Genomic DNA, 13,977 nt, shown 5'->3' with positions numbered 1-13,977 from the left:
CTCTGTGTGTAGCCCTGGCTGTCCTGGAACTCACTGTATAGACCAGGCTGGCCTTGAACTCACAGAGCTCCACCTGCCTCTGCCTCCTGAGCACTGGGAATAAAGGTGTGTGCCACCACCACATGGCTGATCTTAAACTTCTGCTTTTCCTACCTCCACCTCCAGAGTACTGGGATTGCAAGTGTGTGCTCACGCCTGATTCTATGTGGTGCAGGGAATTGAACCCAGGCCTTCATGAGTCCCACTCAAGTGCTTTATCAACTGAGCTACATTCCCAGCCCTCTTAATGCATGTTTAGAGAAAAGGGATAAACTATTGAAATTACATATCTGTCTCTTGCCACAATCAACAATATTACAGTGTGCTATTTTGAGCTGGAGGTGTAACAAATTTATCAATGACTTGGTCGAAAAATGGATCTTTACACACTCATATTTGATAGATAATATAATTATATCTGTTAATCTATTTTTCCTTTTGTTGATCAAGAACTCTTAATTTTAATTTTAAATATTCCTGTTACATGGAGCGATATACAGTAATAGAAAAAGTTTTCAATATAAGTTTGACAGAAAGTCTTAAAAACCCATCCCATTTTACAATAAATTCTGTCTTTTTCCCTTCAGAATTGAGACTAAGAACTTTCAAATGTTTTTGCAGTGAAAAAAATTTTGTGATCTATACAAATTCTGAGTAAATAAAGATGCACTTGGTGAATTGAAGGCCCTCAAACTCCATTTCCTTGTCTTTATAATCCTGTGTTGGCATTGGAATATATTGTCTATGGACACAAACATATAAAATTACTGAAATGAGGTGAACCACACCCCAAGCAAAATCAATGGTTCACGATTACAAGTTGTCAAATTAAACTTGCGTAGGGAGCACATGTGCACCAGGGACAGTGTATCTGACTGCTTTCAGAGTCACCCTGCATAGAGGACGCTGTAGGCTGAGTTTCTCTGTGTCTCAGCAGTCGCTCCCAAATAACCACACAGTGACTTAATAGTAATTATACATGCTCCACCAATAGCTCAGGCTTGTTATTAACTAACTCTTTCATTTTAAATTAACCCATATTTCTTATCTATCCTCTACCATGTGGCTGTACCTTCTTTCAGCACAGCACATTCATCTTGCTTCTCTCTGAGTCTGTTGGCAACTCCCCAGACTCCACCCTCTTTTCTTCTCTCCAGCATTCTCTCTGCCCTGAAAAGCCTGTCTAGCTATTGGCCAAGCAGCTCTTTATTAATAATGAGAGAAACACATAGTTACAGTGTACAAAGATTGTTCCACAGCAGGATGCAATGTTTATGAGAACTAAAAATAATAACTAGGCCTGAAGAGATGGCTCAGTGGTTATGAGCATCTGCTGGCTGGGTGTAGTGGTCCACACCTCCGATCCTGAGAAAGACCAGCCTGGTCTGCAAAGAGTGTTCCAGGACAGCCAGGGCTACACAGAGAAACTGTCTTGAGTAAACAACAAAACAAAACAAAACCCAAAACAACAACAAAAATTCAACACAAGTATACGATTTTTTTGTTTTTTGTTTTTGTTTTTCGAGACAGGGTTTCTCTGTGTAGCTTTGCGCCTTTCCTGGAACTCACTCTGTAGTCCAGGCTGGCCTCGAACTCACAGAGATCCGCCTGCCTCTGCCTCCCGAGTGCTGGGATTAAAGGCGTGCGCCACCAACACCCGGCACAAGTATACAATTAAGTGTTTTTCTTTCCATGTCACGACTCTAATTATTTTTGCATGCCTTCTTTCTAACTGGATCTTTCATTGAAAGACTAGACATTTTCCTAGATCTGTCTATTGTCTAAACTGCCTGTGGTGGACTCAAGTAGTTAAACAAACCAGCCCATCTTATCAGCTTTGGGGGTGTCATACACAGCTACAACTGCAGTAGTAGAACCCAAACAAAACTTAGATGTGGAGGTACAGTTTATAAAATATGTTCAATGTGTTTAAAATCAAGATCACTTGAATAGAAAAGGAAGGCAAGCCTGATAACATAGATGAACCTTTCTGACCAATAGGTGAAATAAGTCAGGACCAAAGCTCCCTCCTCCTTCTCTTTTGAATAGAATGCTATAGATGGCGGCACATATCTATAATTCTAGCACATGGGGGATAGAGGCATAATGAGGAGCTTTGGCTGCATAATTAATTTGGGCCAAAATAGGCTGCATGAGACCCTGTCTTCACACACACACACACACACACACACACACACACACACACACACTCCAAGCTAGGGAAATACTTTGGTCCCCAGCACCCACACAAGAAAAGCAAGACACAGAGGTGTGCATTTGTAATCTTGGCTCTGGGGAGCCTGAGACAAGTGGATCCCTGGGGCTTGCTGGCCAGCCTGCCTAGTCTCCTTGGTGAGTTCCAAGCCAATAAGAAACCTCATCTCAAAAGAAAACAGGAGGAGGGAGTAGAAAGAATAGAAAAAAGAAAAAAGGTAAAGAGAGGGTAGAAGCGTCTGCCACCAAGCCTAATAACCCGGCTTAATCCCAGGGACCCCAGTGGTAGATAACAAGATCCTGCTCCTGGAAGCTGTCTTCTCTCTCTCTCTCTCTCTCTCTCTCTCTCTCTCTCTCTCTCTCTCTCTCACACACACACACACACACACACACACATACACACACACACACACACACACACACACACAGCCCAAAACAGTAAAATAAATAAACAAAATTGATAATAATATGGAACATTTGCTAAATTTGCATGTCACTCTTTTTTTTTTTTTTGGTTTTTCGAGACAGGGTTTCTCTGTGTAGCTTTGCGCCTTTCCTGGAACTCACTCTGTAGACCAGGCTAGCCTTGAACTCACAGAGATCCACCTGCCTCTGCCTCCCGAGTGCTGGGATTAAAGGCGTGCACCACCACTGCCTGCATGTCATTCCTAAGCAGGGGCCATGTTAATCTTACCTATGTAGTTCTAATTTTAGCACACTTGCTGTCAAAGCAAGTTGTATGATTCTTCTTACACAGGACATTTCTGTAAGCTGAGTGGACCCTATGTATATATATATATATATATATATATATATATATATATATATATATATATATATATATTACATTTCTTTTCTACAGTGAAACGTGATGTGTGCCAGGCCCGGCTGGTGGCCCAGGACTGCAGGCTCAAGCTTCCTCGGGCAGAGATGGAGAAATTGAAAGCCCAAGTTCTCCCTGTGCTGGAGGGTGAGTTCTGAGGCCAGTCTAGAGAACTTAGAGACAATCTGTCTCCAAATTAAAAGGGGAAAAGAGAAAGAGACGGCTGGAGATGTACCTAAGTGGCAGTATGCTTGCCAGCATGCAGCAGATCATAAAAGAAATTATAAAATAAAGTAAGAACTGATGGTAACAGCAATTGTGTTTTCATATGAGAAGGAGACAATGACAGGTTGTTTTGTTTTGTTTTGTTTTTCGAGACAGGGTTCCTCTGTGTAGCTTTGTGCCTTTCCTGGCTCTCACTCTGTAGACCAGGCTGGACTCGAACTCACAAAGATCTGCCTGCCTCTGCCTCCCGAGTGCTGGGATTAAAGGCGTGCGCCACCACCGCCCGGCAGACAATGACAGGTTTTTAACTCACGATAATTTAAAGTAACCGGAAGTTTTAATATGAAAGCCATGTTCATCCTGAAATAAATACATTTATTTTAAGTAGTCATTAACATTTTGTCCCCAAGTTCATTTTATAAACGGAAAATTGGTTAGGACATGTAAGAGAAATCACATTTGATTGTAAAATAAATAGGATAAATCATAAAGTATAGCTCATATTTTAAAAATCCATCATTTAATAGACACAGAAGCCTTTTTACTGGCATTAGATTGCAGCTATATTATTTTAATTTGAGAAGATCTTCTTTAAAAGCACAGCAGCTTAAAGTGCTCATTTTGGTTTCTTGGAAAAAAACGAGAGTAGAAATACCAACAAGAAAACCTTTTTAAGGTGTGAGGTGTTGAACAACACCAGTAGTACATTTGTCGATGAAAGCAGAAACGCAAATTACATTAAGACACTTGTGTTTCCATACTGCTCTCTTGACCTAAAATTCAGCACATAAAATGGATTCCCAGTGTCAGTGCTGAGGCAGGGAATTGATGGCTGCTCGACATCCTACCCAGTGTTCCACTCCCTCAAGAGATAAGATGAAGTCACAGCCACTGGGCTGCGAGGTGCTCTCAGCCACGCTATTACCCTGAGAAACCCAGAGGGTTGGCGGAAATTATCCTATAATGAGCAATCCATCTGGCTACACCTAAAAATGGAACGGAAATTCCACCCTTGACTTTTCCACCGTCGTAAATTAAAGCCTAATGTATAGTTCTAATTGCTAACATTTTCTCTCTAATTATGGTTCAGTTTGGCTAGGATTTCCGACAATCCCCCTGTTCCCCTAAAGCAAACACCAGAGAGTGTTCTAACCCCACTGGTACCATTTATTAATAGCCCCCTTGACAGATGAAAAAAATCATTATTCTATATTAAACAGGAAAAGATTTTCCTAGCAAAAGCTAATTGATTGTAAAGGAAAAAAAAAAAAACCATTTAGATGCTGTGGCAGAATTAATTTTACATTAAAAATAAAACACAAAAGCATCAAATAAAAACAGACTCCAGCATACTATAACCCTGCGTACTGTTTGGGTACAGCTTTCTGATAAATGTGTGAAAATATCCATGATGTTTACTTTCTAGAAAGAAGGGATGAGGGAAAAAGTCTCTCTCATGAAGGAGTATTACTTTGTGCCTCCATAAGGAAATAGAGTGCTACAAATTGGCTTCTATCATTGTCAAATACAAGCACATGCACACACACACACACACACACACACACACACACACACACACACACATTTGCTGGGACCATGGCTCCATTTTTCTGTTTAGTCTTTTTCATTCTTATTTTTAAAAGGCATTTTCCTCTTTAAACTTGTGCACAAATCCATGCTAAATACAGATCAGTATTTATTTGTAGGTCTAGTTCTCATCAAGTAGTCGGTGCTTTCTGGGGGATAATTAATAAATAATAATAAATAAAATTTGAAATTTCAATCTACCGAGAAGAGGCATCATTAGAACAAAAGGAAGGAATGTGCTAGAGTCGGGTGGAATAACTCCTGAAAGTTACAGTCCCGAGGTGCAGGAGGAAATAGAAAGATAGGCTTATAAGCAAAGCGGAGGTGGACCCAAGGTGGGCAATGCACAGGTCCCCCTCTACACTCAAGCACTGGAGCACTGTCTTTGGAGAGAGGAAAACCTATGAGAGTCTGCCTGGGTCATCATTAGACCAGACCATTTTGAGCAACTCCAAGAAGCCCTCCTTCCCCTGGAAATACTGTTGACATTCTAAACAATGTCTGTGATTACTGTTGAGTTTTCATAATATAGTTAGACACTTCAAGTTGCCATGGTTTTTTGTTGTTAAGTTTATTTTTGCGTGCATGTGTGTGCAGGCTCCAGTGGAATCCAGAAGCGGGGGTAGGATTCCTAAGGGCTTCAGTTATCATGGTTGTGAGCCATCTGATGTGGGTGCTGGGAATCAACTTGGCTCTTCTAGAAAAGCACATGCTCTGTTTTGTTGTTGTTTATTTGTTTGTTTGTTTTTGAGGGGTGGGTGGGTATTTATTTATTTATTTTTGAGACAAGGTCTCACTATGTAGCTCTGACTTTCTTGGAACTCACTATGTGGCCAGGCTGGCCTTATGCTACCACACCCACCACACCCACCACACCCACCACATCCACCACACCCACCACACCCACCACACCCACCACACCCGTTCTTGTGCTAATATTAAGACAGTATTACCAATTATTTGTGTCCACAATTCATAGTAGAATGTTTATGGTTTAAAATTTGGGCAGCTGAACACCCCAAATATTCTCTGTAAATCAGGTACCAGAAGAACCAGAAGCAGTTTCCATGTAGTTTATATTAGAAGCAACTTCAAAGCATTCCATGCTTTTTGTTTGTTTGTTTGTCTGTTTGTTTTTGTTTTTTTGAGACAGGGTTTCTCTGTGTAGCTTTGGAGCTTGTCCTGAAATTCACTCTGTAGGCCAGGCTGGCCTCGAACTCACAGAGATCTGCCTGCCTCTGCCTCCTAGTGCTGAGATTAAAGGTGTGCGCCACCACCACCTGGCTCATTCTATGCTTTTTAGGAAAACCATCAACATAGAAGTCCCCTATTTTGGTCAATGGAAATATAACCGAAGAGAAAATTAACATGCAACACTCTGTAGCTTTCCTCTCTGCCAATAACAAGCATGTTGAGGAAGAAACAGGGGAACCTTTCCACTTAAAAGTCTCTTAAAAACAGACTGGCAGGGTCTGCAGGGATGGCTTGAAAGACCCTAACCCTTCAGGCTTACACCCCCCAAGTCCCAGGAGAATAAGGAACTAAAAAGAAAACTAGTTCCAAGGGCAACCTGACTCAGCCATTATTCAACCACCCCTGCAATGATGTAACAATGTAAAAAAGATTTCTGTTAAGAGATGTGCTCAACTGTGACTGGGATAGTTGCAGGTGTTCCAGGAAGGACCACTGTGACCTTTGTGTAAACTCCACTCCCGCCCTGATACCCCCTTGAGGTTTTGGGAAGAATGTACATGTGGATGTGACTGTACCCACTCTGTAATCACCCTGTGATCAGGCCATGAAATTGTATGGGAATTGTAATCTTATGGCTTTTATGGGTTTTTCCTTTAAAAGTACCTATGTGACTGTAGGGCGGCGTGACTCTTGCTCTTTGGAGCTGAGTTTGCCAGACTGTACAGCTGCAATAATAAACACCTTTTGCTGTTGCATCAACTGGATCGGAGTCTGGGTTCTTGGGGCCCCCACTCGAGACCCTAAACTTTGGGGTCTAACAGGCTCAGTGGTTAAGAGCTTGTACGGCTCTTGCAGAGGACCCAAGTTTGGTTCTCAGCACCCATTGGGTGGCTCACAACGCCTATGAGTCCTGATCCAGGGGGTTGATGTTCTCTTCTGGCCTTCTTGGGCACCTATACTCACATGCACATCCCACCCCAATACATACATACACAGAAATAAAATAAATCTTAAAACAAACAAATAAACAATCACATACTTTGGAATGACCCTCACTAAGGAAACACACTACCTCTAGGATGAAAACTGTGAGAGCATGGAAAGACTTCCCAGGTTGCAAGAATGGCACTGTGAAAATGGCTGTCTCATCAAAAGCAACCTACAGATGTGATGTGATTCCCGTCAAAATACCAACCTCATTCTTTACAGAGAAAGCCACCTCAAAACTCATTTCAAAGCACAATAAAAAAAAAAAAAAAAACTGTGTATGGTCAAAAACAAGAGTAATGAGCAAAAGGAGTAATGCAGAAGCATCAGAACCCGATTTCAAGCTGTACCCCGGAGCCATGGTAACAAAAACAGACACGCGGAGCAACAGAAGAGAGCAGGAAAGCTAGAGGCGAGCCTGTGTGGCTACGTCTCCCGAGTTTTGCCGAAAGCATCAAAACGCTCATTGGAGAAGAGACGGCCTCCGTAACAAACAGCACCGGAGAAGGAGCGCAGCTACACATACAAGAAGGATCTACACATACTAGATCTTTAGCTCTCACTCTGCCAAAGATCAACCCCAAGAGGATCAAAGACATCAGCGTAAGACCTGAAACCCTGAAACAGCTTGAGGAAAAACTACGGAGAGTGCTTGGAGATAGAGGCAGAGGATAAAATCCACACTGTGGAAACAAAACATTCCTGAGCTCTTGGCTTGTAAAGGGCTCTATAGCAAAAATGTAAATGTACTCTGCCTAAGCTTGCAGTTCAGCGACAGCATGTCACTTGTGTGAGTTAGTTTATTCAAGATGCTCTTGTTCCAGGGACAGTATGAGAAGACGTCCTAGAAGAAAATGTAGGTTGACATAGTGGCCCACGCGTTAATTCTGTCATCGGGGAGGCTGGGCAGGAGGATTAAGAGTTCAAGCGAGCCGGGAGGGCTACACAGCAAGTTCCAGGCCAGCCTGAGATACACAGCAAGATCCCGACTCACAACAACAATCCCCAAAGAAACACAGAGTTTTGGTAATGACTACTTAAGACATTAGCCATTCAGCACCTATAACGGTGTCTACCAGAGCCAACGTCATCACGAAAGACTTTTCAGTGTGGAACTCTGCTTTCTGACTCCGATCTTACCCGCTTTTACCTCCACTTTCAATTTCTTTTGGTTTTACTCTTTGCTGGCATCATGGGCTGCGCTCCTCCCCCCCCAGAAGCTGACAGTACAGATGTCACGAAGGTCTCACGTGTGTCTGCTCTCATCTGCTGGCACCGACTCCTGCAGTACTGAACTGAGTAGACTTTTGAGTCCGTGTCTAAGATTGTAAATAAAGGATGTCAAGATCAATGAGGGATGTCTGCCTGTGTCCTAGAGATAGAAGAGTTGGTTTGTGCATCATGCTGTTGATAGCTCTTGATCCAAGAGAGTCAAAGCTCTTCCTACTGTCCCCTCCCAGTCCCTATCCAGCTTGCCATCTGGTTAGGACCTTTAAAGAAGGCTTTGATTATAGCTCTGGTATACCGTCCATTTATTTCATTTTCTAGTGTCCATCAAGTTTACCATTATCGACCTCCCCACCCTCTCTCCCTCCCTCCATCCCTCCTTACATCCCTCAGTCCCTCCCTCTCCTCTCTCCCTCCTTCCTTCCCCTCTCTCCCTTTCTCCCCTCTCTCCCTCTCTTCCTCCCTCCCTCCCTCTCCTCTCTCTCTCCCTTCCTTTCCTCTCTCCTTTTCCTTCTCCCTCACTTTATTCCTTCCTCCACCCTCCCAAGTCTTTCTGGAGAAAGACACGACACCAACCTCACTCAGGCCACCTGACTCCCAGCCTGCTCCCTAATCCTTTTATTAATCTCTTGGAGACTCACTAATGAGTTTCCTACATTGGTTATTAAAAACCTTTTCCCTGTTGCTAAAACTCACTGCTCGGTCTCCCTTTCATCAAGCCCTCAGAAGATCATCTTGCCTTCTGCTTTCCTGAGAGGTTCAAGGCCTTTGGTAATCCCTGTCAACTTGGTTCCTCTTTCCCTTTCTCCCTTGCTTCCTCTGCTCACATTTCAGTTGGAGAGACACCATTTGAACCCCACGGGAAACCCAGCTACTCCAGGACTTTTCTCTAGAAAAGTATAGATATTGTACTTTCAGTTCTCGAAATCCTCAACTCCCTTCACAAGTTCTTTGGCTTGGGGGAGTTGATAAGGCACACACATTGATGTGGTGGATAGGAAAGCCTCACCCCTGGAGCCGACCACTGTCCACATGAGGATGCAGTTGCCTTATATTTTTCCCAACAAAAGTGAAGTTACAGACAAATATTCTCTTTGGCCTATATCTGTGGTCCATTTCCTCCTCCAGGGAAGCAATCTTCAGGGAAATTATAACTTTTCATGTGTTCTTAAAGGTCATTAAAAATACTCCCCCGCCCCCTTTTTTTTTGAGACAAGATCTTACACAGCTCAGGCTGGCCTTGAACTCCTGATCCTCTTGCCTCAGCCTCCTAAGAGCTGGAACTATAGGTGTGAGCCACCACAACCATCTTAATACTCACGCATCTACACCTCCCTTCTGTTTGATGCTGGGTGTGCACATCTAAGGGCTATGAAGGCAAAGACTTCATTTTGCTCCTTCCTAGATCCCTACTGATTAAGATAACATATCCCTTATGGTAGATGGTCCAGGCATATTTCTCTGTGACCCTCTTTCCCCCCAAACAGGTTACTCTGCAGTTCTGACTGTCCTGGAACTCACAGAGATCCTCCTGCCTCTGCCTCTTGAGTGCTGGGATTGAAGACGTGGGCCGCCACCGCCCTGACTGGCATTTTTTTTTTTAAACTAATGGATGCCAAGGAGTGGAGCTCAGGTCCTCACGCTTGTGGAGCGAGCATTCTTTTTTTAATTAATTAAAATTTTTTATTTTATGCATATGGATACGTATGTCTGTGCCACACTTGCTTGCCTGGTGCCCAAGGAGGCCAGAAGAAGGTACTGGATCCCCTAGAACAGAGCTACTGGTGATTGTGAGCTACCCCGTGGCTGCTGGGAATCAAACCTGGGTTCTCTGGAAGAGCTACCTCTCCAGCCCCAGAGTAAGCACTATTATGAATTAAATACGGTTCATTTTAAGTCTTTTGTAATAACTAAGTAAAAAAAAAACATTTCATGTGTCGAATTTTGTTTCATCACTTCCCTGCCTGTCAAAATCTAATTAATTAATTGATTAATTTTTGTAAGTTTTCGTGCTTCTTACTAAGTGTTTTGGGTTGCCTTCATGCAAGTCTGTGCCCAGGTCTGAGACTTCCCCAGGAGTGATTACCCACATTAGAACCGTTGCACTGAAGGAAGTAGCTTCAGGCTTTATCTACACAGAGCAACATGCTCTCCGGAGTGTCCAGGAGCCGCTCTCCATTTCCCGCTTCCTGTGTTCTGTGCTCCTAATCAATGCTTTTAGTGTAACTTTCAGCACTGTGGGCTTTCACAATTGTACGGTCCTAGTATCTTTCTACCCGAGGCTTCGAGAGCTAACCTTTAATGTTTACGCTATATTGACCAACTAGTTTCCCTCTTTAAAGATAACATAAACGTACTAACCTTAAAAAATCATCACTCTTATATTCACTTATTTATTTTTGTGGCAGCAATGGGGCTTGACCTAGAGGTTTCTCTCATGCTGAGCAGGTGTTCCATGACTAATACACAATAAAGTTACCGAAACAAAATCCGAGTCCTGAGACATTGCCCCTATGGGACCTTTCACAAAGGGTTTTGCCTTATAATTATTTGGATATGGTCCTGTATTTCATTAAAAAACTTCAAAATCTCTAAGAGAATAAGTAGTCTCTTAATTTTATACAGCAATAGCATTTAGAATTAATGGTGTGTCTATAATGCAAAATGTAAATATTTATTTATTATTGTGGCTGAGGCTGAATAATGTTCAATGAAGATTGAACATTAGGGCTTTGTATCTTCTAGGCAAACACTGTATCATTAAACCACAGCCTCAGCCCTGAAAATATACAAATATTTACGATTTCTTCTTCATTTCATAACCCAGCATAGTGTTTAATTTCTTTTTGGATGTTTTTAGGAAGAGATTTTTAAAAGTTAGATTCAGAGGATGATCCTACATGGATACTCTGAACTCACACAGGTGGTCTTCAAGCTACTGGACACAGACATCATTCCCCCCACTAGGGGGTATGGCAGATGATCCAAAGGTACCTGGTATGGAAACTTTTCATCAACTGGTCTCCAGATCATCAGCTTCCACATATACCTTCCCATGTATTTATGTTTTCTTTCTTTTCCAGTGCTGTGGTTCTATTTATACAAAATAAAACCCATGTGTCTTGAGCTAGAGAGTTGATCCAGTGGCTAAAAGCACTTGTTCTTGAAAGGGACCTGGGTTCAATTCCCAGCACCCACATGGAGGCTCACTATTTTCTTAGGCACCAGGCATGCATGTGGTGTAGACATGCACGCATGTGGTGTAGACATACACGCAGGCAAAGTACTCAAACACACAAAGTAAAACAAATCTAAAAAAAAAAACAAAAAAAAAAACCCCAAGTTGTGGTGGCACACACCAACACTCAGGAAGCAGAAGCAGGCAGATCTCTCTGAGTTTGAGGCCAGTCTGATCTACAGAGCAAGTTCTAGGACAGCCAGGGCTACACAGAGAAACCCTGTCTTGAAACACCAAAAAAAAAAAACCCCAAAAGCCAAACAAACAAACAAAAACAAAACAAAAAACCACAACAACAATAAAACCAACCTCTGCCTAAAACAAAAACAAACCCCAAAAGACAAAACTCCGTGTCTTAGTTATGGTTTCTATTGTTTCGATGAAACACCATGACTAAAAGCAAGTTGAGGAAGAAAGGGTTTTTATTTGGCGTACACTTCCATATCACTGTTCATCACTGAAGGAAGTCAGGACAGGAACTCAAACAGAGGGGGAACCTGGAGGCAGGAGCTGATGCAGAGGCCCTGGAGGGTGCTGCTTACTGGCTTGCTCCCCATGGCTTGTGCCACCTGCTTTCTTATAGAACTCAGGACCACCAGCCCAGGGATGGCCCCACTCATAATGGATTGAACCAGTTGAACTGATCACCAGTTGAAAACATGCCTTACAGCTTGGTCTCCCAGAGGCCTTTTCTCAGCTGAGGTCCCTCCTTTCAGATAACTCTCGCTTGTGTCAAGTTGAGGTAAGACTAGCCCGAATACCACGAAAACTCACGTGTTCTAGTACAAATTGAAATACTGACAGCCTTGTAAGGGAGCTCGAGTGATGGCGAGTGATGGGGGAAGGCTTCTGAGGTACTGACAATGTCCCATTTGTTTGACCTAGCTGTGCTCAGTTGCACGAAATGAATCTGGCTATGTATTTATGATGTAGCTGTGTGTTCTAAACTTCAACAACAAAGTTAAAAGTGGAGTGTTAGATGTCAGAAATAGAATTTAGAGTTCTTAGAGTTCTTAGGCTTGGTGGTGCATACCTGTAATCCCAGAATACTGAGAGGTAGAGGCAGGAGGATCAGGAGATCAAGACCATTTTTAGCTACTTAAAGAGTTAGAACCTCAACTACATGAGACCTTTTCTCAAAGCGACATCGGTGACAATGAGAGGTATTAGAGATGCTGTCTATTACACAAAGAGAGACAGATACTCTTATATAAGTCTGGTAGGACATCAAAATGGCATAACGTTTTCTTTTTTAAAAAGACTTATTTATTGTTATATTGTGTGTTTGAACATTTTGCCTTCATGTACGTCTGTGTACCGTGTGTGTCTTGTGCCTGTGGGTGCCAAAAGAGGCCCTAGAATCTCCTGGAACTGGAGTTATGGATGGTTGTGGTCCGTGTGCATGCTGGGAATGAAATCTAGGTCCTCTGGAAGAACAAGTGCTCTTAATTGCTGAACCAGTTCTCTGGCCTCCCCAAATGGCATAACCTTTTAAAAGGGAATTTGGAGAACTCACTAGAATGATAGATTGATGTACTATTTACTCTTTAATTCAGAGTCTTGACTGTGGAACTGCATTCTAATTTGTGCTCAGAAGGAACACATTTGAGGTGCTCTACAGCAGGGTTAAGAGCGGGCTACCAGGGACAGCTCGTTCACCAGCAAGAATATTGGCCCCAGTGCATCTGTACAGCACAGCATGCTGCAACTGCTCAGAGGCATAAAGACCCTCACCACGAGAAGGTTTTAAGATACATCCTAAGGAAAAACAAAATGGGGAGTAGTGAAAAGGGTATAGTATACGACATTTTGTGAGAAAGGATGAAAAAAGAACTTACATTGCTTTGTTTTTGTTGAAGAAAGCCTGAGAGAATATTTACTGTTTGTTTATTCTTACAATAATGGAACCTGTACCCAGGACCTCATGGGTGCTGAGTAAGCATTCTTCTACTTGCCCATCCCTGTTTTTATTTTCTTTTGAGGGTGACAAGTTGCCTGGAATTTGTTATGTAGATCAGGCTGGCCCAAAACTTGTGATCCTTCTGCCTTAGCCCTATCCCACCTTCCTTGAGTAACTGGATTTACAGGCTTTGACCACCGTGGGCCGTCTGAATAATACTTAAAAACCCGAAAATGATTCTCCTTGTAGGAAGTAGAGGCCGGCCAACCATTGCTGCTTGCCAGGGGCAGCCCTGGTGTTAAGACGGACAGTCCCACATTTCTGGCCAGCCAGGGCCGGGGTAATTATGGGAGGAAGATGGACAAGGATGATAGTGATAGCTCTCCATGTTTATCATTTTTACTTTCTTTGAGACAGAATCCTTTCATGTTGCCCAGAGTGACTTCCAACTCCTGGGCTCAAGCAATCCTCTTGCCTCAGCCTCCCGAGGAGCCAAGCTACAGTTGCCTACCACTTCACCTGTCCAAAGAAATCCAGTCTTTC

At 42.8% G+C, this 13,977-nt stretch overlaps 1 non-coding gene across 1 annotated transcript; it reads right to left on the bottom strand.

Annotated features, from left to right (window-relative positions):
* Positions 1 to 2,884: 2,884 nt before the first annotated feature.
* On the bottom strand, positions 2,885 to 2,987 carry LOC131920260 (U6 spliceosomal RNA). The gene has a single exon (XR_009381600.1). It is a non-coding gene; the product is annotated as a U6 spliceosomal RNA (small nuclear RNA).
* Positions 2,988 to 13,977: the final 10,990 nt, after the last annotated feature.

Source organism: Peromyscus eremicus, chromosome 9 (genome assembly GCF_949786415.1).
Source record: "Peromyscus eremicus chromosome 9, PerEre_H2_v1, whole genome shotgun sequence".
NCBI classification, from domain to species: domain Eukaryota; kingdom Metazoa; phylum Chordata; class Mammalia; order Rodentia; family Cricetidae; genus Peromyscus; species Peromyscus eremicus.
The sequence above is the reverse complement of the archived record's forward strand: the minus strand, read 5'-3'. Positions and strand labels throughout refer to the sequence as shown.